The 27,356-nt window shown below is 41.1% G+C and overlaps 1 long non-coding RNA gene across 2 annotated transcripts in view; it reads right to left on the minus strand.

Moving 5' to 3' along the window:
* Positions 1–27,354, minus strand: part of LOC131836226 (uncharacterized) — an 80,043-nt gene extending 52,689 nt beyond the window's left edge. For both annotated transcript variants that reach the window (XR_009355544.1, XR_009355543.1), the window contains exon 1: positions 27,100–27,354. This is a non-coding gene — a long non-coding RNA (uncharacterized LOC131836226). The remainder of the gene's footprint in view (positions 1–27,099) is intronic.
* Between the last annotated feature and the right edge of the window lie 2 nt (positions 27,355–27,356).

Here is a 27,356-nt window from a genome sequence, read left to right on the forward strand (position 1 = left end):
ACATCTTTAGGAGTGTAGAGAAGACTAGGTACAATGCATATCCTTGAAATACTACCAGAAGCAAAAAAAAAAAAAAAAATCAGTTGATAATGTAAGCCCTTTGGAATTGGAAACATATGAACAAATAAAAGCGGCAAAAATAAAGTGTTTTGATAAAAATTGATGGTCTTAATGGGACCTGAAAGGAAGTGAGATTTTACTTATTGTTCATTTAAGCCACTTTTTATTTGCCTAGTGTATCTGACTGATAGTGCCTCTGGCTCCCATCTTATAAAAATACTCATCCCATTTTAGAACTTTTGGTTATTTCTCTACCCTTTTGCAGACATGTCTCCTCTGATGCTTTTCACTATTAGTCATAGTTATTCCTCATACTGCTTAATTTAGTGTATAGTTCTTAGTTCATCTTAATTCTTTCATCTTTTGTGACCAGATTACTTTTCTCTAGATTTTGATGGGGTTTTGTGACAGTTAAATTACGAGTTACTGGGAGAGTCTGTGAGTTTTCTGAATGTGTGTTTTCCTTTCTCTCATGATGATAAAACCCCTAATTTCTACCTGGGTACATGGTACCTGGGATAAAGACCATATTCTCGGTCTCACTTGAAGTTAAGTATGGCTCTATCACAATGTTTTGGTCAATCAGTGCACAGCAGAAAGGGCATCTGGGAACTTTTGTTAAAGACCTTTGGCACATACACTTGGTCCCCTTTGCTTCCACCCCTGCTCTTTCTGTTTCTTTCATGTTGTTGCTTGGATGAACTGTAACAGCAAGAACTATACCCTATGATTGACAGAGCAGTAGACTGTGCCTGGGACCTGTGACAGGAGCCTGGGATCCAGAGGTCATTGGAGAGATATCTGCCATCTCAGCCCTGGGTTGACTTTTATGTGACAGAGAAATAAACTTCTGTTTTGTTTAAGGGAGTATATTTTCATGTCTCTTGCTGCTAGAGTAATTTGAATTGAGGCTTAAGGACAGGCCACTGACCTTATTGTATGGGAAAGAATTGTGTGGAAGATACTAGTTCTTTACACCTGTAAAGTGTTGACAGATTTATGATGTTGAAAACATGTAGGTGACCTTAGGGATATCACCTCTCTATTATAATGTTTTGTAGTAGTTTTAGTAAAAAACGGTTCTTTCACATGGAGTGTTTGGTTACACTAAGCAATGTGAAAAACTAAAAATAAACTGTTTAATAATGAATGAATAGAATGGCACCTTAAATAATTTTATTTATTTATAAAAGATTTTATTTGTTCATGAGAGAGAGAGAGAGGGAGAGAGTCCAAGAGAGAGCACAAGCAGGGGGAGGGGCAGATCAAGAGGAAGAAGCAAACTCCAGGCTGATCAGGGAGTCCAACCAGGCTCAATGCTAGGTCCCAGGACCCTGGGATCAGGACCTGAGCCAAAAGCAGGTACATAACTGAGTGAGCTACCCAGGAACCCACCACAAATCATATTGCAGCAATTTAATGGAATAGCCATTTTTTCTTTTTAATAGCTTTATTAAGCTATAATCATATACCATAAAATTCACCCATTATATATAATTCACCCATAAAACCATTAAAATGGTTTTTAGTATCAAAACAGAATTGTGCAACTACCACCACAGTCTGATTTAGAACATGTTCACCCCCAAAAGAAACCCACTAGTAGTCACTGCCCATGCCCCCTCCCCCCCCCCCAGCCCTAGGCAACTACTCATCTACTTTCTGTCTCCATAGATTTGCCCATTCTGGACATTGTATATGTACAGAATCATATAACATGCTCTTTGATGACAAGCTTCTTTCACTGAGCATAACATATTCAGAGTTGATCCATGTTCTATCATGTATCAGTACTTCTTTTCTTTTTTATTGCCAAGTAGCATTCCATTGTTTGGAAGATACTACATTTTATTTATCTGTTCATCAATTGATGGACACAAGTTATTTCTACTTTTTAGCTATTATGAATAATGGTGCTATGAACATTTAGTGCACAAGTTTTTTGTGAATGTATGTTTCTGTTTCTCTTTGGTATATGAAAGTGGAATTGGTTTCCCTTTGGTATATGAAAGTGGAATTGCTGTATCACATGGCAACTACGTTTAACATTTTGAAGACTGCCAAACTGCTTTCCAAAGTGGCTGCATCATTCATCCACCAGCAATGTATGAGGGTTCCAATTTGCCCACATCCTCACTAACATTTGTTATTACCTGTTTTTTTTTTTTTTTTTTAATATATATAGCCATCCAAGTGGGTGTGAATTGTTATCTCATTGTGGTTTTGATTTGCATTTCCCTTATGGCTAATGATGTTGACCATTTTTTTCACATACTTATTGACTATTTTTATATCTTCTTTGGAGAAATGTCTGTTAGACGAGGTCATCAAGAGGATGTGACCACTGATTAACCTGCAATTTGGACCCAGGCAATTGGAAGCTCCTCATCCCTTCCCATGTCCCTGAAATGTGTGTTCTGCCCACTGTTTCCCACAGTGAGAGCCATTTTAAAGGGTGCAGACTTGAGGAGAGCAATATGGTGTTAAGACCATCTGGCCAATATATATTCAATTTAACTCAGTTAAAGCCTCTATATAAATGTTTAAGATTCTGGTGGGTGTGTGCAGATATCTATCCATCTTGCAACTGCCCAAGACAAGCCTTGTATGTAAGTGCCCTTGCTTATTAAACTATCACCTACCAATCTGGAGTGGTCTGCCTCTTTCTTCAGCCTTTCCTTGTCCTCTGTATCTGGGGCCAGTTACAGATTTCACCTTAGTTTAGGTTGTCTTTTTATTATTGAGTTGTAGTAGTTTATATATATATATATTCTGGATGTAAGTGCCTTATCACAGATATGATTTATAAATATTTTCTCCCATTCTGTGGGTTTTCTTTCACTGCCTTGATGGCATTGTTTGCAACACAACAGTTTTTAATTTTGATGAAGTCCAGTTTTTATATCTTTCTTTTGGTTTTATATCTAAGAAGTCTTTGCCTAACCCAAGATCATGAAGACTTAGGCTATGTTTTCTTCTAAGGCTTTTTAAAATAAGATTTTATTTATTTATTTGTCAGAGAGAGAGAGACAGACAGAGAGGGAGCACAAGCAGGGGGACAGGCAGGCAGAGAGAGAAGCAGGCTCACTACTGTGTAAAGAACCCAATGCAGGACTTGATCCCAGGACCCTGGGATTATGACCCAAGCTAAAGGCAGCCACTTAATGGACTGAGCCACCTAGGCATCCCCCTTCTAAGACTTTTATAGTTTTAATTCTTACATTTAGGTCTGGGATTCATTTTGAGTTAATTTTTGTATATGGTATAAGGTAGGAGTATAAATTCACTCTTTTTATTTTATTTATTTGACAGAGAGAGAGAGAGAACACAAGCAGGGGGAGCATCAGAGGGAGAGAAGAATGCTCCCCACAGAGGAGGAGGAGCCCAATGTGGTACTTGATCCCAGGACCCTGGGATCATGACCCGAGCCAAAGGCAGTTGCTTAACCAACTGAGCCACCCAGGAGCCCCACAAAGTCATTCTTTTTCATGTGGATATCTAGTTGTTGCAATACCATTTGTTGAAAAGACTATTCGTTCCCCTACGAATTCTCTTAGCAGGAATAACCATTTTATTTTTCTAATTATGTGTGATGTGTTCTTATGAAAAATTAAACAACATATAAATAATATTAAAAGTCCCTTAAAATGCTACCTTCAAAGATAATGATTGTTAATACTATAAATAAGTGGTCTAAAATAATTGCTCTCTAAGGGACCTTCCAGACCTATGAGTCTATAATATTTTACTAGGTATAAATTATTCCCAGAAATACTATTTAGCACAAATTTCTATTTAGTATGAGTAATTCCCTGAAATACTCAAATGAAAGATCTAGTGGCCCACTGCCATATCTATCATCCTGCTACTAATATATACCAGAAGAACCCACTTGAAGCTATTAACAATTTATTAAAATATATAAATCTTTCCTGGGGTACCTTAGCTATTTTTTGTTTGTTTGTTTGTTTTACTTTGCATGCTGCAGTATGTCAAAGCAAACATGCTCATAAATGACACCTGGGCTCATATCTTCTGGCCTAGAGAGGGCATCACATCTCAGTAGCAGTATAAGGGAGTGGCTAAGAGCAGAGTCAGACTGTCTTGTTTTAAATTCCAATATAGTGCTTATCTAGTTGAGTGATCTTAGACCAGTTACTTAACCTGTCTATGTTAAATGGGAATCATAATGCCAAAATCATAGGGAAATTGTGAGGCTTAAGGAAGTACTTCAGGTAAAGTACTTAGGGCAACGACTGGCACTTAATAAGTGCTCAGTGAAAATGTTATATAGGGGCACCTGGGTGACTCAGTCGGTTAGGCAGCTGCCTACAACTCAGGTCATGATCCTAGAGTGCTGGGATTGAGCCCCATGTCAGGCCCCCTGCTCAGTGGAGAGCCTGCTTCTCCCTCTCCCTCTGCCATGCTGCTCTGCCTACTTGTGCTCTCTATCTCTCTGTCAAATAAATAAATAAAATCTTAAAGAAAAAAAAAGAAAAAGTTACATAGTTTCATTACTATTATTACTACTAGCATATTCTAGTATCATACTAACATATCTAAAATATACTATCATATCTAGTATTATTACTAGCATATTTAGTACTTTCTAAACTCAACTTGGGGTTACTGGATATGGAGGAATGAAATAGAGTTAAGATGCTCTGTATTCTTTCCTGTAATTTACAAAAACCAAATAATTTAATTCAAATAAGAGGAGAAATAGGCAAATATAGAATTATAGTGAGAGATTTTTAATATATCTCCCAGTGATTCACAGAAAGCAAACCAAATCATTAAGGATATAGATTTAGATAAACAAACTAGTGAACGTGGCTTAATTGATACATACAGAACACCACACCCAACAATTATAATTGTCAGTTAAAAAAACACGCACAGAATATTTAAATAAATTGACCATGTTCTGGAGAACTATTCTTGCATTACAAATAACCCATAAATGTAGAGCTTAAACATAGCAATTTATTATCTCTCAAGGTTCTGTAGATTGGGCTCAGCTGGGTAGTTTTCACTTAGAGTCTCCAGTGTGACTGCAGTCAGAAACAACTGAGACTAGAGTCATCTGAAGTCTTGACTAGATAGCCAGGATGACTAGTCACATGTGCTGGCACCTGGGTCCTCCTTGGCCTTGCCTTCTCTTCTCAAGATATCTCATCCTCCACAGTCTCTCCACATGGCTCAAGTCTTTCAAGCCTGGCGGCCTCAGGGTAGTCATTTCTTACATGGAAGCCATCATCCAAGAAGCTGGGAGCAAAAGATGTAAGGCTATTTTTTCTTGGTTATCTTGGAATTCTGCTGAGATTCCAGGGGATGGAAACCTAGATGTCCCCCTTCTTAATGAGGAAGCTGCATAGTCACATAGCAAAAGAGCATGAGGCATTGAAGATGTTTGTGGCCATCTTTGGAAAGTATTATCTGTTACGGACCATATACTGGGTCATAAAGCAAGTCTCAACAAATTTCAAAGAACTAATATATTTGAAGTGCGTTCTCTAACCACAGTACAACTAGGCAAGAAATCAATAAAAAATAATAACTAGAAAATCCCCATATCTAAATATTAAAATATATCCTTCTAAAAAACCCATGCATTAAAAAAATCATGATGGAAATTATAAAATATTTTAAACTAAGTGATAATAAAATAAAAAAGTGGTGGGAGGGGTGCCTGGGTGGCTCAGTGGGTTAAAGCCTCTGCCTTCAGCTCAGGTCATGATACCGGGGTCCTGGGATCAAACCCCACATCAGGCTCTCTGCTCAGCAGGAAGTCTGCTTCCCTCAGCCCCCACCTGCCTCTCTGCCTACTTGTCATCTCTGTCTGTCAAATAAATAAATAAAATCTTAAAAAAAAAAAAAAAGTAGTGGTATACTGCCAAAGCCGTACTTGAGGAAACTGTGTAGTCTTAAATAGATACTGGAGATAAGAATAGAGACTAAACGGGTGCCTGGGTGGCTCAGTAGGTTGAGCCTCTGCCTTCTGCCCAGGTCATGGTCTCAGGGTCCTGGGATTGAGCCCCGCATCGGGCTCTCTGTTCAGCAGGGAGCCTGCTCCGCCCTCCGTCCCACCTGCTTCTCTGCCTACGTGTGATCTCTCTCTGTCAAATAAATAAATAAAATCTTTTTTTTTAAAAAAAAAGAATAAAGACTAAAAATCAATGAGCTAATAAGCATCCATCTCAAGAAAGTAGGGGGGAAATTTACCAAAAAAACCTAATAGTGGAAATAATGTAGATAAGAGGAGAAATTAATGAAATAGGAAACAAATTTATAATAGAAAGGGACAACAAATCAAGAGATTGTTTCTTTGAAAAGACTAATATAATGGATGTATCTCTGGTAAGACTAGTCAAGAAAAAGAAGTATTTGTAATGAATATCAGAAATGAAAAGAGGAATACATCTCAGATCCTAAATTGTTTTTTAAAGATTTTATTTATTTATTTGTGTGTATGTGAGAGAGAGAGAGCAAGCATGAGCAAAGGGAGCAGCAGGCAGAGGGAGAAGCAGGCTCCCCACTGAGCAGGGGACGCCATGTGGGACTCAATCCCAGGAAGCTGGGATCATGACCTGAGCCAACAGCAGACACTTAACCAACCGAACCACCCAGGCAGCCCTCAGATGCTAAATTATTTTTAATAAAATTTTTTGACCAGATTCATGCCAATAAGTTTGGAGGTTTAAATGAACTGTCTAAATTCTTAGGAAATATATCTTACTAAAACTGATACAAAAAAAGGAAATCTGAAGAGCCTTATAACTATTAAAAAAAATGGATTTATAATATAAAAAGCTTCTTACAGCCCCATAGGTTGCTAGCATTGTGATCTTAGCAAGTCATGTAACCTATCTCCCTGAGAAATGAAGATAGTAACATAATGTCATAGGTAATATTGTTTTTTTAAAAAAAGATCTATTTATTTATTTACCTGTGATGGGAGGTGGGCAGGGAGGGGCAGAGGAAGAGGAAGAGAGAATCCCAAGCAGACTCTGCTAAGTGCAGAGCCTGACAGAGGGCTCAATGTCACGACGATCTCCCCTCACCCCCCAGAGGCAAAACCAAAAGTCTGATACCTAACTGACCAAGCTACCCAGACGCCCCTGTCATAGGTAATATTGTGAAGACTAAATGAGATAATACCTGTAAAAGCACTTTGCACATGGCCTAGCAGTTACCACACGCTCAATATATGCTAGCAATTATTAGTCTCCATTACAGCTTTGGGTGTGTGTCACTGAGTACACAAACGTATGTTCTTTAGGCACCCTTGTATGCATGCTCTGAAAGGTGGAGCACAGTCTGGTCTGTCTTTTCTCAGAAATAAGTGTTTAGAGGCAACAGATGCATCTGAAATTCAAAAATAAAACAGAAAGTAAATCAGTCTTCTTCTTAAATCAGATTCTGATTTCCTTTTGTACACCTATTCCAGTGTACAAATGCCAGTCTTGGAATTTTTCCGTTGCTGCAGATACAACCTTTGTATGTGTAGATTACTACCTACACACCTCCAGGCGAGAATCCCGACTTCAGTGATTGGGAAAGGCTATCCCAACTTGTAATTTATACTATAACCTAGTCACCTGCTATTTCCAATCTGCTTTCATTCCCCCACCAGGGGCTGATTTCCCAGGCTGATGTCTGACTTGGCGTGCCGACTGCTCCTGTGATCTCTAGGGCACGCGGTACTGGCTAGACCAAATATTGCCCACATCTCCTGTGTTAGTTATGTAAAGTTCTTTCCAGCTTATCTCATCTCTTTTCATCCTTTCCCTGTCACTCTGGGACTCTGCTCAAATGAGGTTGTTTAACATATTTAGGGGAGTCCACTTTCCTTGATCAGAGGGATTTTATTTCTCTGGTCCCTGCTTCTGCCACCAGGAGTGTATGACATAAACCCATCTCACTTCCTTTTGGAATTCCCCGCTTCACTCCCCGAGCCCTTCTTTCGGGCATTGTCTTCAACAAGGGTGCCTTCCAGGTCTGGAGTCCTCATGGCTCTCCTGAGATTTGCTCCTCCCCTACTCTGCCGTGCTTTCTTCCACCCTGCTCTTATCTTTGTGGTTGCTCTCATTTCCTTGTCCTAAGGAGTCTCTTCACCACACCTCCTCTGTATTGTGTTTCTTCCTCATTTGTCAGATTTCTAAAAGCTGTTTGTTTCCCTCCTTCCGTTCCCACTTGTCCAAATCCTGTCCTAGCCTCAAGCATCATCTCAAGGATAGGTCTGAATGAAGCCTCTGTTGAGAGTCCCTCTTCTTGCCCCTCTCCTACCTGGCCTCTTTATTCCCCTTATAGCCCCGAGGTTACTCAACCTAAAATTATAATTATTTGTGTAGGCCTGTCAAAGGCCCTGTACTAGTTAGGGACTTGAGGGCAAGGGTATTTGTTACTCATTTGTGCACCTCCCAGAGTACCCAGCACGATGCCTGGGGCATGGGAGTTGTTCAGGAACTATTTGTTGAACTGAGTCTGTGTGCCTGAGATCCGGATGACAAAGACAAGTATTCCCCCCAGTTTCTAGGCTGGGACTGACAGTGCCCTGATTGGCTTCACTGTTGATGAGGAAACAGGCTGTATGGACCTAGGGGTGTCAGATAAAACAAAGGCTTCCATAATACATGTTTACCTGTAAACATACTTCTCTCTCTGTAAGAAGTGAGTAAACATACTTCTCAGTATACTTTCTCAGAAGTAAACATACTTCTCTCTCTGTAAGGAGTCATTCATTTATTCAACAATTATTCATTTGTGGATGACTAGGTGTTGCAAAAAGAGATGACTAGGAGTGGGACAAATGCCTTTAAGACCTTTGTAATCCAGTTGGGGAGTCTGAAACATAACAATGGAGTGTAAAGCAAAATGAAATAGAATCCTATAACATAGACCACATTCTGTGAGAGCACTAGCCCTTGACTTCAGGAAGGGAAAGGAGAGGCATATTGGAATAGGTGAGGATGGTTCAGAAGAAGAGCGACTTGGTTTTTCCTAGTGAACTTACGGCATTGGCATGACAACAAGGCCTCTGAACTCCTGGCCCACCCCTCAAATCCCTGCATCTGATGGGAGTGGGAGGTAGAGTGGGAAGGAGGAAGCAAGTCAAGTACCTCTAGACCTGTGCTGTCTAATACATAGCCACCATCTATACCAGATGGAGGTATAGAGCACTTTAAAATGTGGCTAGTCTGGGTGTGCCGGGGTGGTTCAGTTAAAGCATCTGACTCTTGATTTCAGCTCAGGCAGCTTAGGTCATGATCTCAGGGTTGTGGGATCCAGTTCCACGTTGGATTCTCTGCTCAGTGTGGAGTCTGCTTGGGATTCTCTCTCCTCTCTGCCCATACCCCCACCCCTACTTGTGTGCACATGCTCTCTCTCTTAAACAAATAAATAAATAAAATCTTTAAAAAAAAAATGCGGTCAGTCTGAACTGAGATGTATGTATGTGTAAAAAAATGCCCCAGATTGTGAAGACAGGACCAAAAAAATTAGTTTTGATATTGCTTGCATGTTTAAAATAATATTCTGGATATACTGGGTTAAATAAAATATATTATTAAAATTAATTTCACCCATGTCTTTTCACTTTTATTGCATGAAAACTGCACAAGTTTAAATTAGATATAGGGGTTGCATTATACTTCCACTGGACACCACTGTTCTAAAGGCTGTTCCTCAGGTTTAGAGAGCCTGGAAAATTTGGAAAACACCTGAAGGAAATGGATTCCGATACTGAATCAGGACCCAGGCTCAGTGGTATTTACCGGCCCTGACCTATATTCAAACTCCCAAGGACTTCCGTCATCATCACTTGAGTCTGGGCTGGGCAGAGTCAGCCCACAGATAGGAAACCTGGTTCTGTCCCATCTGCATTTCCTTATGACTCAGGCCACGAGGATATATGTGACAGGGAGTTGGTTTGTTTTCTGTGTTTCTTTCAAGCAGCTTCCTTGAGGACACAAACAGCTCTTAAATAGCAAAGGTAAGGGACAGATTTGGTAGCATCTGGTTTTTGATCATTAATCAAGTTAGTATAATTTTTTCCTGGGAGGATATATAACAAATTGTTGATGGTTCTTTAAGATGTTAAAAATGATACGTATTACTAAGACAAAACCCTAGGTGTGAGAATAACAAAGCTTCGAAGAAGGAGCTCCAGCCACTGGTAACACAGTTAAGTTGCCCATGTTGGGCATCTAGGTTCCCAACTATCCTTCTCAGCCCTACTGCCCTTACCCTTTGTGAGAGATCACAACCCCCTGACCATTGCTCTGAGACTGTGCCCAGCCACTGATATCTTTATGTTCTCTCAGCTCCAAGCCTCGACTCTTGATATTTCCTTTGCCAGTAATCTTCTTCTGCCTCTATTATGCCCCACTGTTTCAAGATCCATTTAAAAGTGAGACAGAACTACCACTTGGATTCTTTTTGTTTTAATTAAACTCTTTTGTGTAAAATAAGGATCCATTGACAAACTCAAGTAATAGGACTTCGTTTTAAGATGGCATGTGGCAGGGCGCCTGGGTGGCTCAGTGGGTTAAGCCGCTGCCTTCGGCTCAGGTCATGATCTCAGGATCCTGGGATCGAGTCCCGCATCGGGCTCTCTGCTTGGCAGGGAGTCTGCTTCCTCCTCTCTCTCTCTCTGCCTGCCTCTCTGCCTACTTGTGATCTCTCTCTGTCAAATAAATAAATAAAAATTAAAAAAAAAAAAAGATGGCATGTGGCAATAAGGAAGATTGACAAATTGTGAAATCCAAGATTAGGAGCTTTTCTGAATCAAAGATGGCACTAGGCACTAGGCAGAAGTGAATGGGTCTTCACTCTTCTGTTCTGCCATTTTTGTGACTTGGCTGAGACTCTGCTTATTGGGGGAGTTCCCCACTTCTGGCTTTCTTAGCATCCATCCTATCACTTTTATCTTGACCTCCCTACATTTGCATACTCATAGTTTCTGTTTCCTCAACAACTGAGCCCTACTCAAGAATTATGTTAGCCTTAAAAATAAAACTGCCGTTATTTTGCCAGCAAAAATGGGTTTATTTGGGAAGAGCAGAGAACTGCAATTCCAGAAGGAGGCTATAGCAAACCGTAGGCAAATCCAGACAACAAAGAACCCTTTTTTTTACCGGGGGGGGGGGGGGGGCAAGGGGGAATTGGGAAGGGCCATTATAAACAAAAAGTCCATTGAAGTAAACTGGGAGCTCAAAGTATAGTGGCTTTTCATTGGTTGAAGTTGTGACAGTCTCACCAGCTAGGATGTTGCCTGGGGAGGAGGAAAACCTTTCTCCCTCCTGCTGGGATAGTGAAGAAATACACACCTGCAAGGCCTGTCCCTACCTGTAGGGTCTGCAATTCACAAGGAGTAGCCAGGTGTGAGAACTCCTTCTGCTGGCCTCTCCACACCTTTTTTTTTTTTTTTTATTAGTTCATTTTTAAAAAAAATTTTTATTTTTTATAATCTCCACACCTTTCTAAACAAAGGTTTCCTTTCATGAATTTTAACAATTACAACTTGCTTTTGGCCCCACCTCTTCCTTCTCAACATCTTTTTAGCTTTAGTTCTTATCCCTAATTGCCTGATTCCCTCTTTACTTTCCATTTCAGGCTCCAGAGAGCAACCTGAGGTTATCTTACTGTTTAGACAGAACTTTCTCCACTGAACTGCATCATTAGTATCTGATCCGCCTGCGAATCTGGCTGACTTTGGGGTATCAGGCACCCACACGTGGTCTGACCAACTGTGGCTGGCTGTTCAAGTTCTCTCCCAGCAAGGGCTGTGAGCATGCCAGTCATAACAATTGAGATGTCCAGGACACTTTCACTTGTATCATTTAGTCCTTTCTAACAATCCTGCAAATAGATATCATTCTATTTTCTATAGATGAAGAAACTGGGGAACAGAGAGGTTACTCAAGGCAAAGCCAGCATGCAACCCTAAATCTGCCATCAGAAATCACCATGCAAAAAATAAATAAATGAATAAAAATAAGGAAAGAAAGAAATGGGTGCCTGGGTGGCTCAGTGGGGTAAAGCCTCTGCCTTTGGCTCCGGTCATGATCTCCGGTCCTGGGATCAAACCCTGCATCGGGCTCTCTGCTCAGTGGGAAGCCTGCTTCCCCTCTCTCTCTGCCTGCTTCTCTGCCTACTTGTGGTCTCTGTCTGTCAAATAAATAAATAAAATCTCTAAAAAAAAAAAAAAAAAGATTAAAGCCTGATGAATGAAGTTTAAGATGGGGACAGGATGTGTGGTGGGGCCAACTGAGGATGGGGCCAACCTACTAACACACCTCTCTATGATTAATGAGGAGATGGGAAAAGGTGAGAGTTGGATGAAATAATACATAGAAAGCCTTTAGAATAATGCCCAGCTGTATTCATTTACTATGGTTGCTGTAATAAATTACCACAAACTTGGCAGCTTAAAACAGCATACATTTGTGAGTGACATTACCAGGATGGCGGAGTAGGAAATCCCTCCATCTCTCCTTAAAGATCAACAATTAGATAGTTACCCACAAATAAAAACAGCGCTGGAGAGCTCTGGAGTCCACTTGATAAACTTCAGCAGTGCAGTTAAACAAAAAGTTTGAGAACAACCACACAAAAAGGGAAGGAAGAACAGCATTGTTTTGTTACATCAACCCATGGCCCCTGCCAGCACTGTTTAGCACCAAGAGGGAACTCCCAAGCTAGAAAGGGTTCCCCTTACCAGGAAGGAAAGAGCCGGGTGAGCAATGGGCACTTGATAAGGAGCATGCAGTTGATGGGACAGCCCCCAGTGGCCTGAGCTGACAAGTCACCATGGCTGCCAGACCTGGTGCCACTGGAGGGTGTTCAGCATCACTGGATTTGCCTTACCAGAAATGCTGAAAGAGTTCCTCAAGCTGAAACAAAAAGATGCTAACTAGTAACATCAAACATGTGAAAATAAACAACACAGAAGTGCCTGGGTGGCTCAATCAGCTTAGTGTCTGCCTTCAGCTCAGGTCATGATCTTGGGGTCCTGGGATGGAGCCCCGTATTGCAGGGAGCCTGCTTCTCCCTCTCCTCACCTCTCGTGCTCTCTTTTGTTCGCTCTGTCACTATCTCTCAAACAAATAAATAAAAACTTCAAAAAGAAAAGAAATAACATACTGGTAAAGACAAGGATACAGTCAGATTGAGAATACTCTAATATTGTAATATAGTGGTGTGTTTACCACTTAACTAATATAAAGCTTGAGGAGCAAAAGTATTAAAAATAGCTATAGCTATAATAACTTATTAATGGATACACAATATAAAAATGTGTAAAATAGGAAACAAAAATGTGGTAGGAGTGTGATAAAAGGGTAGTTTTTTTGGTATACAGTTGAAGATGTTAGTAGTTCAAAATAAATAGACTATAATATCTACAGGATGTTTCAAGTGAGCCTTAGGGTAACCATAGAACAAAAACCTATAGGTGATACATACAAGACAAAAAGAAGGAAACGAAAGTATACCACAATGGAAAATCATCAATTCATGAAGGAAGACAGTAAGAGAGAAAAGAAGGAACAAAGAAACTACAAAACAGCCAGAAAACAATGAAAAAAATGGCAATACTAATTCCTTACTTATCAATAATTACTTCAAATGTAAATGGATTGAATGTTCTAATCAAAAGGCACAGAGTGGCCACATAGATTAAAAAACATGACTCAATTACATCCTGCCTACAAGAGATTCATTTCAGCTTTAGGAACACATACAGACTCAAAATGAAGGGTGAAAAAGGGTTATTTCATGCAAGTAGAAATGAAAAGACAGCAGAGGTAGCTATACTTACATCAGAAAAAACAGACTTTAAGTCAAAAACTGTAACAAGAGACAAAGAACATCATCATATAATCTTAAAAGGGCCAATTCATCAAGAGTATATAACAGTTGTGAATATATATGCACCTAACATTGGAACACCTAAATATATTAAACAAATGCTCAGATCTGAAGGGAGTAATAGACGACAATACAATAATAATAGCGGACTTCAATATCCCACTTTCAACAATGGATAGATGATCCAGACAGAAAATCAGTAAGGAAACATTAGACTTGGCTATTCTTTAGACCAAGTGGACCTAACAGACATACAGAGAACAATCCATCCAATGGCAGCAGAATACATATTCACCTCAAGCACACCTGGAACATTCTCCAGGATAGATCATGATGACTCTCAGCAAACTCATAAATATTGAAAGTGTGCCAAGTATCTTTTTTTTTTTTTTTAAGATTTTATTTATTTGACAGAGAGAGAGATCACAAGCAGGCAGAGAGGCAGGCGGTGGTCGGTGTGGGGGGCAGAGAGATTGATGCAGGACTTGATCCCAGGACCCTGAGATCATGACCTGAGCCGAAGGCAGAAGCTGAGTGGGTTAACACTGAGCCCCCCAGGCGCCCCCCAGGTATCTTTTCTTATCACAATAGTATGAAATCAGAAATTACTAACAGGAGGAAAACTGGAAAGTTCACTAATTCATGTGGTAGCATGACCAGTGGGTCAAAGATGAGGTCAAAAGGGAAGTAAAAAAATATATTGAAAGAAATTAAAATGGAAACATAATGCATCAAAACTTACAGGATGGGGGACCTGGGTGGCTCAGTGGGTTAAGCCTCTGCCTTCAGCTCGGGTCATGATCTCGGGGTCCTGGGATCGAGCCCCACATTGGGCTCTCTGTTCAGAGGGGAACCTGCTTCTCCCTCTCTCTCTACCTGCTGCTCTTCCTGCTTCTGATATGTTAAATAAATAAACAAAATCTTAAAAACAAACAAACAAACAAACAAACAAAAAACTTACAGGATGTAACAAAAGCAATTCTAAGAGGGAAGTCTATAGCCATAAATGCCTACATTAAGAAAAAGAAAAGATCTCAAATAAATAGCCTAACTTCATGTGTCAAGGAACTAGAAAAAGAACAAATTAAACCCAAAGTTATCAGAAGGAAGGAGATAACAAAAATCAGAGCAGAAATAAATGAAATAGAGAATAGAAAAACAGTAGAAAAGATGAGCTGGTTTTTTGAAAAGATAAATAAAACCAGCAAATCGTTGAGTAGATTAACCAAGAAAAAGAGAGAAGACTCAAATAAATAAAATTATAAATGAAAAAGGAGATATTATAGCTGATACCACAGAAATACAAAGAATAATAAGGGTCAGCTATTAAGAGTTATGTACTAACTAATTGGACAACCTGGTAGAAATGGATAAATTCTTAGAAATATACAACTTACTAAGTCTGAATCATGAAGAACAGAAAATTGGAGTAGACCAATAACAAGTAAGAAAACTGACTCAGTAATCAAAAACCTTCCCACAAAGAAAAGCCTTTTGGAATGGATAGTTTCACTGGTGAATTCTACACAACATTTAAAGAATTGATGCCAAAAATTTTTAGAGGAAACACTCCCAAACCCATTTTATGAGACCTGTATTATGCCGATTCTAAAGCTGGATAAGAACACTACACAAAATGAGAATGTACTTCTGTCAATGAACGCTGAGGAATATATGGAATGTACACCTGAAACTAACATAACACTGTATGTTAACTACACTGGAATTAAAATTTTAAATAAAAAAAGGTTTAAAAATCCTAAAAAAAAAAAAAAAAAAAAGAACACTACATGAAATGAAAACTATAGGCCAATATCCCCGGTGAATATATAGACACAAAATTTCTCAACAAAATACTAACAAACTGAATTGAAGAGCACATTAAAAGGATCATATACCATGATCAAGTGGAATTTATCCCTGGATACAAGAATGGTTCAACGCACGTAAATCAATAAATAAGACACACCGCATTAACAGAACGAAAGACAATAATTATACGATTGAGTCAATAGGTGCAGAAAAAGAAATTGGCAAAATTTAACATCTTTTCATGACAAAACAATAAATTGGAAATAGAAGGAACATAAGTTACTCAGCCATGAGAAAGAAGAAAATTCTGCCATTTGTGACATCATTCATGTCAGAATGCTTAAGGGCATTCTGCTGAGTGAAATAAGAGAAAGAAAGACAAATATTGTAGGACCTCACTTATATGTGGAATCTAAAAAACTGAACTCACAGAAACAGAGTAGAATGGGGGTTGCCAGAGGCTGCGCGGTGGGAGTGATGGGGGGATAGTGGTCAAAGGGTACAACTTTCAGTTATAAAATGAATATGTTCTGGGGATCTAATTAACGTACAGCATGGTGACTACAATTAACAATACTATTTGTGTACTTGAAAGTTGCTAAGAGAATAGAGCTTTACTATTCTCCCCACAACAATGACAAACTGGTAATTATGTGAGCTGAAGGATGGAACTAACCCTATTGCAGTAAATATCTCCCAATATATCTGTGTATCATATCATCACATTGTACACTTTAAACTTACACAATGTTATGTCAATTATATCTCCACAAAAGTAAAAAACAAAAACAAAAACAACAAAAAACATTACCACACATTTATTATCTTATAGTTCTGGAGGTCAGAAGTCCGAAATCTGTTTCAGTGGGCCAAAATCAAGGAATCTGCAAGGCCACACACCCTCTCAAGGCACAGTAAAAAAATCCTGTTTCCTTGTCTTTTCCAGCATTGAGATCTGGGTTTTTTGGTGGCACCTTCGTACATCTCGAAAGCCAGCAGTGTAGCGTCTTGCTTTAGGCATCACATTGCCTTCTTCTGTACTAACATATTCCTTTGATCCCCTCTTATAAGGACACTTTTGGTTACATTTAGGATCCACCAAGTCCATCTAGGATAATTTCCCCATCTCAAGATCCTTAACTTAATTACACCTGTGAAGTCCCTCTTGCCACATAAGGTAACACACATACATACAGGTTCCAGGAATTAATACCTGGATATCTTTGGGGGCCGTTATTTAGCCTGCCACACTGGCATAAAGAAAATGATTAAGAAACATTAGCTATTATTATTACTGGGCTAAGTACATCATCTGTACCACCTAATTTAATCCTCATTACAACCCTGTGAGGTGGAGACTATATCCCTATCTTACAGAAAAGAGGTATGAAAGCTTTAATAGTTGCCTAAAATCAGATGGCAAGTAGAATTCCAACTCAAGAGACGAAAGCCCAGAGCCCATGCCCTTGGCCACGATCACAGTCTGGCTTGGGGGAGCACACCTAATATTCTCCCCTTACAGTAATGGTGAAGGGCCATCCAACTTTTCTATTTCAGTCATTTGAATGGATACGTCTTTTCTTTTCTTTTTTATATTTTATTTTATTTGACTGAGAGAGAGAGGGAGAAAGCAGGCACAAGCAGGAGGAGGGGAAGAGGGAGAGGGAGAAGCAGACTCGCGCTGAGCAAGGAGCCCAATGTGGGGTTCAATCCCAGGATCATGACCTGAGCTGCAGGCAGACATTTAACCAACTGAGCCACCCAGGTGCCCCTGGATGCATGTTTTCTTGGAGAAGGGACGTCCTTCCCCACTGACTAGACTCTCTTTCAGAATAGGGAGTCTGTCATGCACTTTCCCTTGTGCCTGGTGCTCTGTACATACTGAAAATGAAATCAATGTTGTTGATTTAACTGTCAAAGCTAGAGACCATAAAGACAATTAAATGCAAACAATACTGATCAAACAGAACAAAACCCACAACCTTATTTTGCCAACCCTTAGAGGCTGACATAGTGAGAAGGGTGAACTGAAACGGAGAAGTTTAGTTTTACCTTCTAAAGGTCAGCAAGTCTATTGGTCTGGGACATGCAGAGATTAGAACTACTTTTTGGGAAAACATCTCATTTTGTTCCATAAAGAATAAATACGGTTTTGTTAATGCAGTATGTTCTAGTCATCCTGGCACGTTGGGACTGTGGTTAAACTCAGCATACTCTGGGATGGGTAGGAAATGGGCACCATTCAACAGGAGAAAGTCAAATCAGCAAATAAACTATGAAAAAAGAGGTATCTACAAGGTTAAAGTGTTAAGCATTCTGGGTGATGGTGGAGAAAAGCAGTATGAAGGAAAAGTGATAAAAGTATGTGATGAAGGTGGGGGACCTGATGGCTCCATCAGTTGAGGATTGAGTATTTGACTCTCAGTGTGGTGATACTGAATCCCAGCCTCTCCCCGACCTTCAGGCTCTGAGGCCAGCGCTGAGTCTACTTTTCCCTCTCCCTCACCCCCTGCTCCCCCATAAATAAATAAAAAAAATATTTTTTAAAAAGGTTCACGATGAAGGCACGTATTTCTGAAAGATAATAAAACATGATGAAAGAGAAGAAGAAAAGAAAGGCTTAGAATTAGGCAAGGAGAAGGGGAGGCAGTTTAAGACTGTCTCTAAAATATGAGAGAAAGGGGGCATGTGGGTGGCTCAGTGGGTTAAAGCCTCTGCTTTTGGCTCAAGTCATGATCCCAGGGTCCTGGGCCAGCCCCACATCGGGCTCTCTGCTCAGCTGGGAGGCTACTTCCCTTACTCTCTCTCTGCCTGCCTCTCTGCCTACTTGTGATCTCTGTCTGTCAAATAAATAAAAAATTAAAAAAAAGAAAGAAAATAACAGAGAGAGGAAAAGAAGGAGCAATAGTGAAATATTAGGAAGATATGAAATGTGAGCCAGAAGACCTCAGGAAGGTGGAATAAAACAAAATCATCCCCCCTCCCAGAAAAATGAAAGCAAAACTGGAAGTATCACAAAAGAGTAGGCATTGCTAAAAACAGTGAAAGACACAGAGGACAGAATTGAGAAAAGTAAACAAAATGAAATGGAAAGGGACAAATTTAAAAGGAATAAAGAGAAAGTGACAGATATGGAAGATAGGCAAAAGAGATCCAATATTTGCATAATGGATTTCCTGATGAAAATAGCCAAAATAATGGAATAGAAAATAATTTCAATATGTAATTTGAAAGAATTTTCCAAAAATAAAATAATAATGTGGGGAAAAAATATGTGCTAGCAGAAGGGGTTTTTGGTTTCCAGAACCATCCTGGAGAGACGGTTCTCTGACCTAAGGCTGTGAGGAGCCAGTCCCCACTAACAGCTGTGGAGGCATCCGGCCATGGAAGCAGGGTGGCATCAGCAATTGTGAACATCCAGCACACCCCCTCTCCCATCCCGTGGTTTCATGCTCACTGTGCAATCTTCCTAGTGACATTTTGATTTCCACCCAGATTTGCTCACAGGAAAGGGAGATGAACCAATTGCATATCCGCTCAATCCCCTTAGTGCTGTATGAGTGGAAATCTAAAACTCCCTAGACCTTGGTCACCTTAATTCCCTGAGTTAGGGCCTTGGAGATGCTAGTAAGGATACTCTGTTACTTACTGTAGTTTCTATTTTTTTTATTAACATGACACTCCATGTTAATATCATTTCCCTGTAAAGATGCCTTTCTCATTCTACTCAGACTCTACACCTATGTTGCCCTCCCCCCACTCCTATTTTACACCTTACCTCCATTGTGGAGATTGGATACCCTCTTCAGTTTAATGGCAAACTTCTCTATCACAACTTTCATTTGCTCCCCAGCAATATTTTTCTGGTGAATGTTCTTTATTTCTTTTCCTCTACCTTTTTTCCTGTTTTGTTTCCTTTATCGTGTTTGTACAGTTCCTATTCTGGAACTTCACTGATAACTAATGAATAACATGAATTACTCCTGGACCAGTTATTTGTAGACATGACATGAAGAGAAGAGGACAAAGCAGAGTTCTAGGCTAACAGGAATTTCCTTTATAACCCAGGTTGTTTATAAGAGCTCTTTTAGGGACCACTGGGTGGTTCGGTTGGTTAAGTGTCTCAGCTCTTGATTTCAGCTCAGGTCTTGATCTCAGTGAGATCAAGCTCCCTGCAGGGGTCCGCGCTGATTCTCTCTCCCTCCCCCTGCCCCACCCTTTCTCTCCCTCTCTATCTCTTAAAAACAATAAAAATAAAAATAAAAAAGAGTTCTTTTTAGCTCCTACTTCTCCCAGCCTTGGCATAGACAGGCTGTTTGCAACACAGTCTTCCAGCTGCTCCCTATTGCCTCCTCCAAGTAAGACTTGTTCATGGCATTCCCTTTCCAATCCCATCTTCTCTGATTCTTTTTTTTTTTTTTTTAAAGATTTTATTTATTTATTTGACAGAGAGAAATCACAAGTAGATGGAGAGGCAGGCAGAGAGAGAGAGAGAGGGAAGCAGGCTCCCTGCTGAGCAGAGAGCCCGATGCGGGACTCGATCCCAGGACCCTAAGATCATGACCTGAGCCGAAGGCAGCGGCTTAACCCACTGAGCCACCCAGGCGCCCCGTATCTTCTCTGATTCTTAGAATCATACCAGTTCTGGGACGTTCTATGCTCCCTGTCCTTGCTACAAAAATGGATTTTTTGTACCTCAGAGGGAACTCCTGACCTTGGAGAAGTGTGATTTTCCAACTTTTCCCCTAGACCTTCAGGTATTCCTGCCACATTTCTTCTTGTACTCCTGTATTTCAGTAATGTGAAACACTGGAAAACCTATGTACATCCCTGGATTGGGTTCCTTTGTTCACCATGGCCCAACCACATGGCTAACTAAAGATTTATTTTACTTACTTTTTATAAAGAGAGAGAGAGTGCAAAAGCACGTGGGTGAGCAGGGGGAAAGGCAGACGGAGAGGGAGAGGATCTCAAGCAGTTCCCAGCTGTGAGCAGAGCCCCACCAGGTGCAATCACACTACCCTGGAGATCAGGCCCTGAGCCAAAACCAAGAGTTGGCTGCTCAGTAGCTGGGCTGCTAGGCTCCGCAACACATTGCTAACAATTTTTTTTTTTTTTAGATTTTATTTATTTATTTGACAGACAGAGATCACAAGTAGGCAGAGAGAGAAAGAGGAGGAAGCAGGCTCTCTGCTGAGAGAGAGCCCAATGTGGGGCTCCATCCCAGGACATTGGGATCATGACCCAAGCGGAAGGCAGAGGCTTTAACCCACCGAGCCACCAGTGTGGTGGCGCTCCACCACACTGCTAACTTTTAACGCTGGTCTCTTTTGCCTCTAGGACTCCATGCTTGTGTTGCTGGAATACACACTCTCTCTTCTTCACCTCCCTGGTGTGACTGCTTAAGCCTTTCGATTACAGCTTTTGTATCACTTCCTGGGGGCAATCTTCCCTTGCTTTCAAGCCGGACTGGGTTTTCCTGTTACACACTTTCATGGTATCCTTTCCTTTTTCTTCATAGCCCTTACCTTAATTATGGTAGAGTTAGACTTCTGTAGTCCTCTATTTAATGGCTTCTGCTTCTTGAATGGGATTGTTTCTGTCTCGCTCATTGTACCTCCAACATTTTATACCTGGCATGTCGTGGATTACCTACTATGTATTTGCTAAATGGATACATGAATGATTCCAAATGAATATGGCTCCTGTTTCTATCTTCATACCAAAATTCTTTGCCATGATTACCCAGGACCTCCTTTTGGCTAAGTTCACTAGACACTTTTTGTTTCTATCTTGATCTCTCGTCAGTATTCAACAGTTGGCTGCGTCCTTCTTAAAACACTGGCTTTTGCCAATATGATCTCCCTCATTCTCAGGATTCTTTGTTGGTTCCTCTTTCCTTTTCCTGGTCCCTCAATGTTGGATGCTGGAAGTTCAAACCTGAAGTGGGTCTTTTTTCGTTCTATAGGTTGCAGGATTTCTTTTCCTTTATTGTCCACAGTTCTTGGTCATGCCACTTCAAAGAATAAAGAGGTAGACCTGAAGAAGAATGATAGGCAAAGCAAAGTTTACTGAGTGATGGTGAAGCAAAGTTTATTGGGCATTAGTACAAAGCTCCCGAAAAGGGAGGGGACCTGAGAGAGTTGCCAATTTGGCGTTTAAATCTAGGTGTTTTTAGGGACTTTTGGGTGTGTGCTGCTTTTAATCTGATTAACCCTCCACGCGTCTGTCACCCCATCAGGTTTTTGTTCAAGTGCTCATCTACCTATCAGGTAGTTGTTCACGTGCGAAAGGATAGAGGGCTCCTTCCAGGGTGGTGTTTCATACCCCAGGGGCCAAGAGGGCAGTGGCTGCCACTATCCTAAGGCATGCCAGGCAGCTACCGATCACCAGATCAAGCTCTTTGTTTAAATATCCTACTGGCTGTCAAGCTGGCCCATAGGCCTGTGGTAGGACGCCCAGTGTCAAGCTGGCCCATAGGCCTGTGGTAGGACGCCCAGGGTCATTCCCTTAAGTCCCTTCCTTTCCTCCCAGTAGCAGAATTAAAGGTGGGGCACTGAATACAGTCTAGATTAACAGCATGGGGGCTTTTTCCTTTTAAGGGTAGTTTTCCTCTTAGGACAGGGGCTCTTTTTTTTTTTTTTTTTTTAAAGATTTTATTTATTTATTTGACAGAGAGAGATCACAAGTAGGCAGAGAGGCAGGCAGAGAGAGAGAGAGAGGAGGAAGCAGGCTCCCTGCCGAGCAGAGAGCCCGATGCGGGACTCGATCCCAGGACCGTGAGATCATGACCTGAGCCGAAGGCAGCGGCCCAACCCACTGAGCCACCCAGGCACCCAGGACGGGGGCTCTTGTCCCTGCCTACCATTTATTACTATATACTCTCCCTACCTTACCTCCCCCTTTCTTATTGCTTTAAATACAGTTTATATACCAATGATATCCAAATTTAGTCTAGATTTTCCAAACCAAGACTTTCTCAGACCCTCATATCCCTGGTTTATTTCTCTTGGATGTCTCACAGCCATCTCAAATGTGCCCTATCCAAAGTTACCAGCCTGATTTTCCCCAAAATCTGTCCCTCCTCCCTCAGTACTGCCCATTATCAGATAATAGGACTCATCTATCCAGTAATCATGTCAGAAATCTGAGAGCCAACTTTCCAACTACCTTCTCCTCAACCCCTATAAACCAAAATAAATCACAGGTCTACCCGCTTCACTCCATCTCCACCTCCAGCATTTATCCAAATCACCATCCTCAGCTAGCACGTGACAGTAACCTTTAACAGGTTCCCTTGCTTCCACTTGTTTGCGCCAGCACTGCCGCCACTACCAGCAAGCACCTCTCTCCTCTGGATAGTTCTAGACTAAAACACCAGCTATCCTTATTCTTTTCCTAAAGTTTTTTTGTTTTTTTTTTTTAAACAGAGAGAGATTCCTTCCTTCCTTCCTCTCTTTCTTTCTTTCTTTCAATTTTTTATTTGAGAGAGAACATAAGCAGGGGGAGCAGCAGGCAAAGGGAGAGAGAGAGAAGCAGACTCCCCACTGGGGCAGGAGCTCGATGTGGGCTCAACCCCAGAACCCTGAGATCATGGCCTGAGCCCAAGGCAGACATTTAACCAACTGAGCCACCTAGGCAGCCGGAATCTGAAACAGACTGCACTGAGCGTGAGGCCCAATGCTGGGCTCATTGTCACCATCCTGAGATCACGACCTGAGCCAAAACCAAGAGTGGGGTGCTTAACCAACTGAGCCACCCAGGCTCCCTATTCTTTTCCTAACCTTCCTTGAACTTTGTTAATGGAGGTATGTTATTAGTTCCTTAGGGAGGCCCATTAATCTCATTCATAGCATATGGAATATATTAATTTAATTTTCATTGGTAAGCTTATTTCCAAGGTTTGCAAGATACACCATAGTTTCTTTTTTTTTTTTTTTTTTTTGCTTTCTGTTTTCTCTCTTTTGTTTTGTTTTTCCTTTTTTGTTGTAAATAACCAGGCTGGAGTAACGTGAACAGTTGATGACCAAATGGCGAAATCAGGATTTTACAACTCTACTGACCTTTAGAAAACTAAGGCCCCATGGCACACTTTACTTGTTAGTACACAGTGTTATCTACACCTTAAGTAACCCGGTGTTTATGATAGGATACTGCCTGGACTAAAGTCTCCCTTTCTCTTAATATGTGACCCCAGAAGATATGCACCTGTGATTTAATTTTTAAATTCCAATAGGAAATGTATCACCAACTTGTAGTTGTATTCAGTGGAGAGTGCCTCAAAGTGCTGTGCTATATGGGAAAGTTAGGCAGAGACCCAGAGAAACTGGGCTGAGCAGGGCACCCACAAAGGCAAAGTCAGCATTTTATCCTCTATTCAGTAAAATGCCTAAAAAAAATCTGTTCCTCACCATAATGAATGCTGGCCTCTGTTAGAAATTCTGTAGAAATGCCACACCAAATTGTTTAAATACTCTAATAACAAGTAGGCAGAGAGGCAGGCAGAGAGAGAGCCCAGTGTGGGGCTCGATCTCAACCCTGAGATCAAGATTAGGGGTGCCTGGGTGGCTCAGTGGGTTAAAGCCTCTGCCTTTGGCTCAGATCATGATCTCAGGGTTGAGATCGAGCCCCACACTGGGCTCTCTGCTTGGCAGGGAGCTTGCTTCCCTCACTCTCTCTCTCTCTCTGCCTGCCTCTCTGCCTACTTGTGCTCTTTCTCTCTCTCTGTCAAATAAATAAATAAAATCTTAAAAAAAAAAAAAAATGAGGCCTTGGGGAACCTGGGTAGCTCAGTGGGTTGAGTCTCTGCCTTTGGCTCAGGTCATGTTCTCTGGGTCCTGGGATTAAGCCCCGCATCAGGCTCTCTGCTCGGCAGGGAGCCTGCTTCCCCTCTCTCTCTGCCTGCTTGTGATTTCTCTCTCTCTGTCAAATAAATAAAATAAAATCTTTTAAAAAAATAAATAAAAATAAAAACAAGGCCTTGGCAAGGGTTCCAGAGAAAAAGAAAATTGGTGAGGATGTAGAGTAAAAAGAACCTTCATGCACAGTTGGTGGGAATACAAGCTGGTGAAGCCACTGAGGTAAACAGGATGGAGGTTCTGCAAAAAATTAAAAAGAGAATTATCATATGATCTAGGAATTCCACCACTGGGTATTTATCCAAAGGAAAAAAAAAAAACCCACTAATTTGAAAAGATATATGCATCCCTATGTTTACTGCAGCATTATTTACAATAACCGTGATATGGAGCCAGCTCAAGTGTCCATCCATACATGAATGAAGAAGTGGTATATATTTATAATGGAATATTACTCAGCCATGAAAAAGTGTGCGTGTGTGTGTGTGTGTGTGTGTGTATTTTTTTTTTCCATTTACAACAACATGGATGGACCTAGAAGGTGTAATGCTAAGTGGAAGAAGTCAGATAAAGACAAATACCATGATATTACTCATATGTGGAATTCAAGAAAGAAAACAATGAAAAAAGATACAATAACAACAAAACACTCTTTTTAAAAAAAAAGATTTTATTATTTATTTATTTGACAGAGACAGAGATCACAAGTAGGCAGAGAGGCAGGCAGAGAGAGAGGAAGAAACAGGCTCCCTGCTGAGTGGGGCTCGATCCCAGAACCCTAGGATCATGACCTGAGCCAAAGGCAGAGGCTTTAACCCACTGAGCCACCCAAGGGCTCCAACAAAACACTCTTGAAGTCAGACACTTTACTGACTAAGCCACCCAGTCGCCCCAAAAAATCTAAAATCTTTTAGAAACTGACCATATGAACTGTTGGTGAGGATTTGGAAAAACTGGAACTCTCCACTCCAGCCACACAGTTGCTGGGAATGTAAAATGGTACAGTCACTTTGGAAAACAGTTTAAAAGTTCCTCCAATGGCTCAATGCAGAGTAACAATGACCCAACAACCCAGAAAAAAGGAAAGCCTATGTGCATATCAAAGCTTGCTCATGAATGTTCATAGCAACCATATTCGTAATAGTAAAAAACTACAAAAAACCCAAGTCTCCATCAACACATATATGAAAAACACATTATGGTACATCCACACCCAGAAACAATACTCAGCACTAAAAAAGAATGAACATATTGATATACCGATAAAAAGGAATGAACATATTGCTATATGCAACAACTTGGATGAATCTCAAAACAACTGTGGTAAGTGAAAAGAAGCCAGACTAAAATAAATACCTACGTTTTATACCATTTATATAAAATTCTAGAAAATGCAAACTAATTTGTAGAGAGAGAGAGAAGCAATGGTTGCTTTGGATAGGGAGATGATTCTTGAGGGGGACAGACATGCTCATTGTCTTAAATATGATGATAGCTTCATGATGTACACACATATCAAAACTTATCATAGTGTGTACTTTAAATATTGGCTGTCCACTATATGCCAATTATACTTCAATAAAGCTGTTTAAAAATTGAAAGTAAGGGACGCCTGGGTGGCTCAGTTGGTTGAGCGGCTGCCTTCAGCTCAGGTCATGATCCCAGCGTTCCTGGGATCGAGTCCCACATCGGGCTCCTTGTTCAGCAGGGAGCCTGCTTCTCTCTGTCTCTTCCTGCCATTCTGTCTGCATGTGCTCGCTCTCTCTCTGACAAATAAATAAATAAAATCTTAAAAAAAAATTGAAAGTAAAAGGAAAGTAAGACATTTATTAGATTAAGGAAAAAGAAGGAAAGAAAAAAAAAAGAAAGAAAGAAGGCCTTGCCCTCAGTGGCCTTCCAGAGCATTTGCGGAAAGTATGGCTACAGGTGAAAGTTACAGATGTGACCCACTTGTGGGTCATATACTGAGTGCCACAGGGAGATATCTTCAAGGGCTGGGCACTGGGGCAAGTCTCCTGGAGGAGATAAAATGATCCAGCGGTATGTCTGGGCCTGGGGAGAGGCTGTAGGGAATGAAAACCTGAGCACTGTTCTCAAAGGAGGGAAAAGCGTTTATGGACTTGGGCCTGTCCTGAGCTCTCCCCTTGGAGTACAACTTCACTCCTGAGGAAAGAGAGGCTTGAAGGAAGAATGTAGGCAGAAATCCCACTTTCATTATAAGAAGCACAGCCAGCTGCTCTGAAAGGGTCTGCAGATTCTATTTCATAGCTTTTTTACTCTGATGCATCAATCCCATGGGATGGTAGTACTCCAATTCACTGACTCTTACTAGTACCAGGCGCTTGGCGGGATGCTGGGGACGCTGGGAGAACGTGCGGGTTGTTTCTCTGTGTATAGACCGAACCCTACCTGCAGCCTCAGCATTCCAATGCTACTACAGATACAGACACCCCCCGCCCCACCCCCGGTTTCACCCATAGGTAAGACCTAGGCTTACCCTATCAGAATCTCAGTGCTGGTCCCGAGACTCTGCTCACCCCCTCCTTCTGCAGCTGAAGTCTGAGGACATTGGTCTGGTGGCTGCGGCCTCTGCAGGTTACTTGCAATGCAGCCATGTTCCCTTGAATTGGAGGCGGACAGAAACACCAGCGTCCGCAGATGGCTGCGGCGTCCAGGGTTCCCGCCTGCTCCCCAGGACCCTCCGCAGTCCTCTCCCAACCTTCCCCCTGCCCCCTCCCGAACCCCCTAAGGGCA

The sequence above is a fragment of the Mustela lutreola genome, chromosome 7, assembly GCF_030435805.1.
Source record: "Mustela lutreola isolate mMusLut2 chromosome 7, mMusLut2.pri, whole genome shotgun sequence".
Taxonomy (NCBI): Eukaryota; Metazoa; Chordata; class Mammalia; order Carnivora; family Mustelidae; genus Mustela; species Mustela lutreola.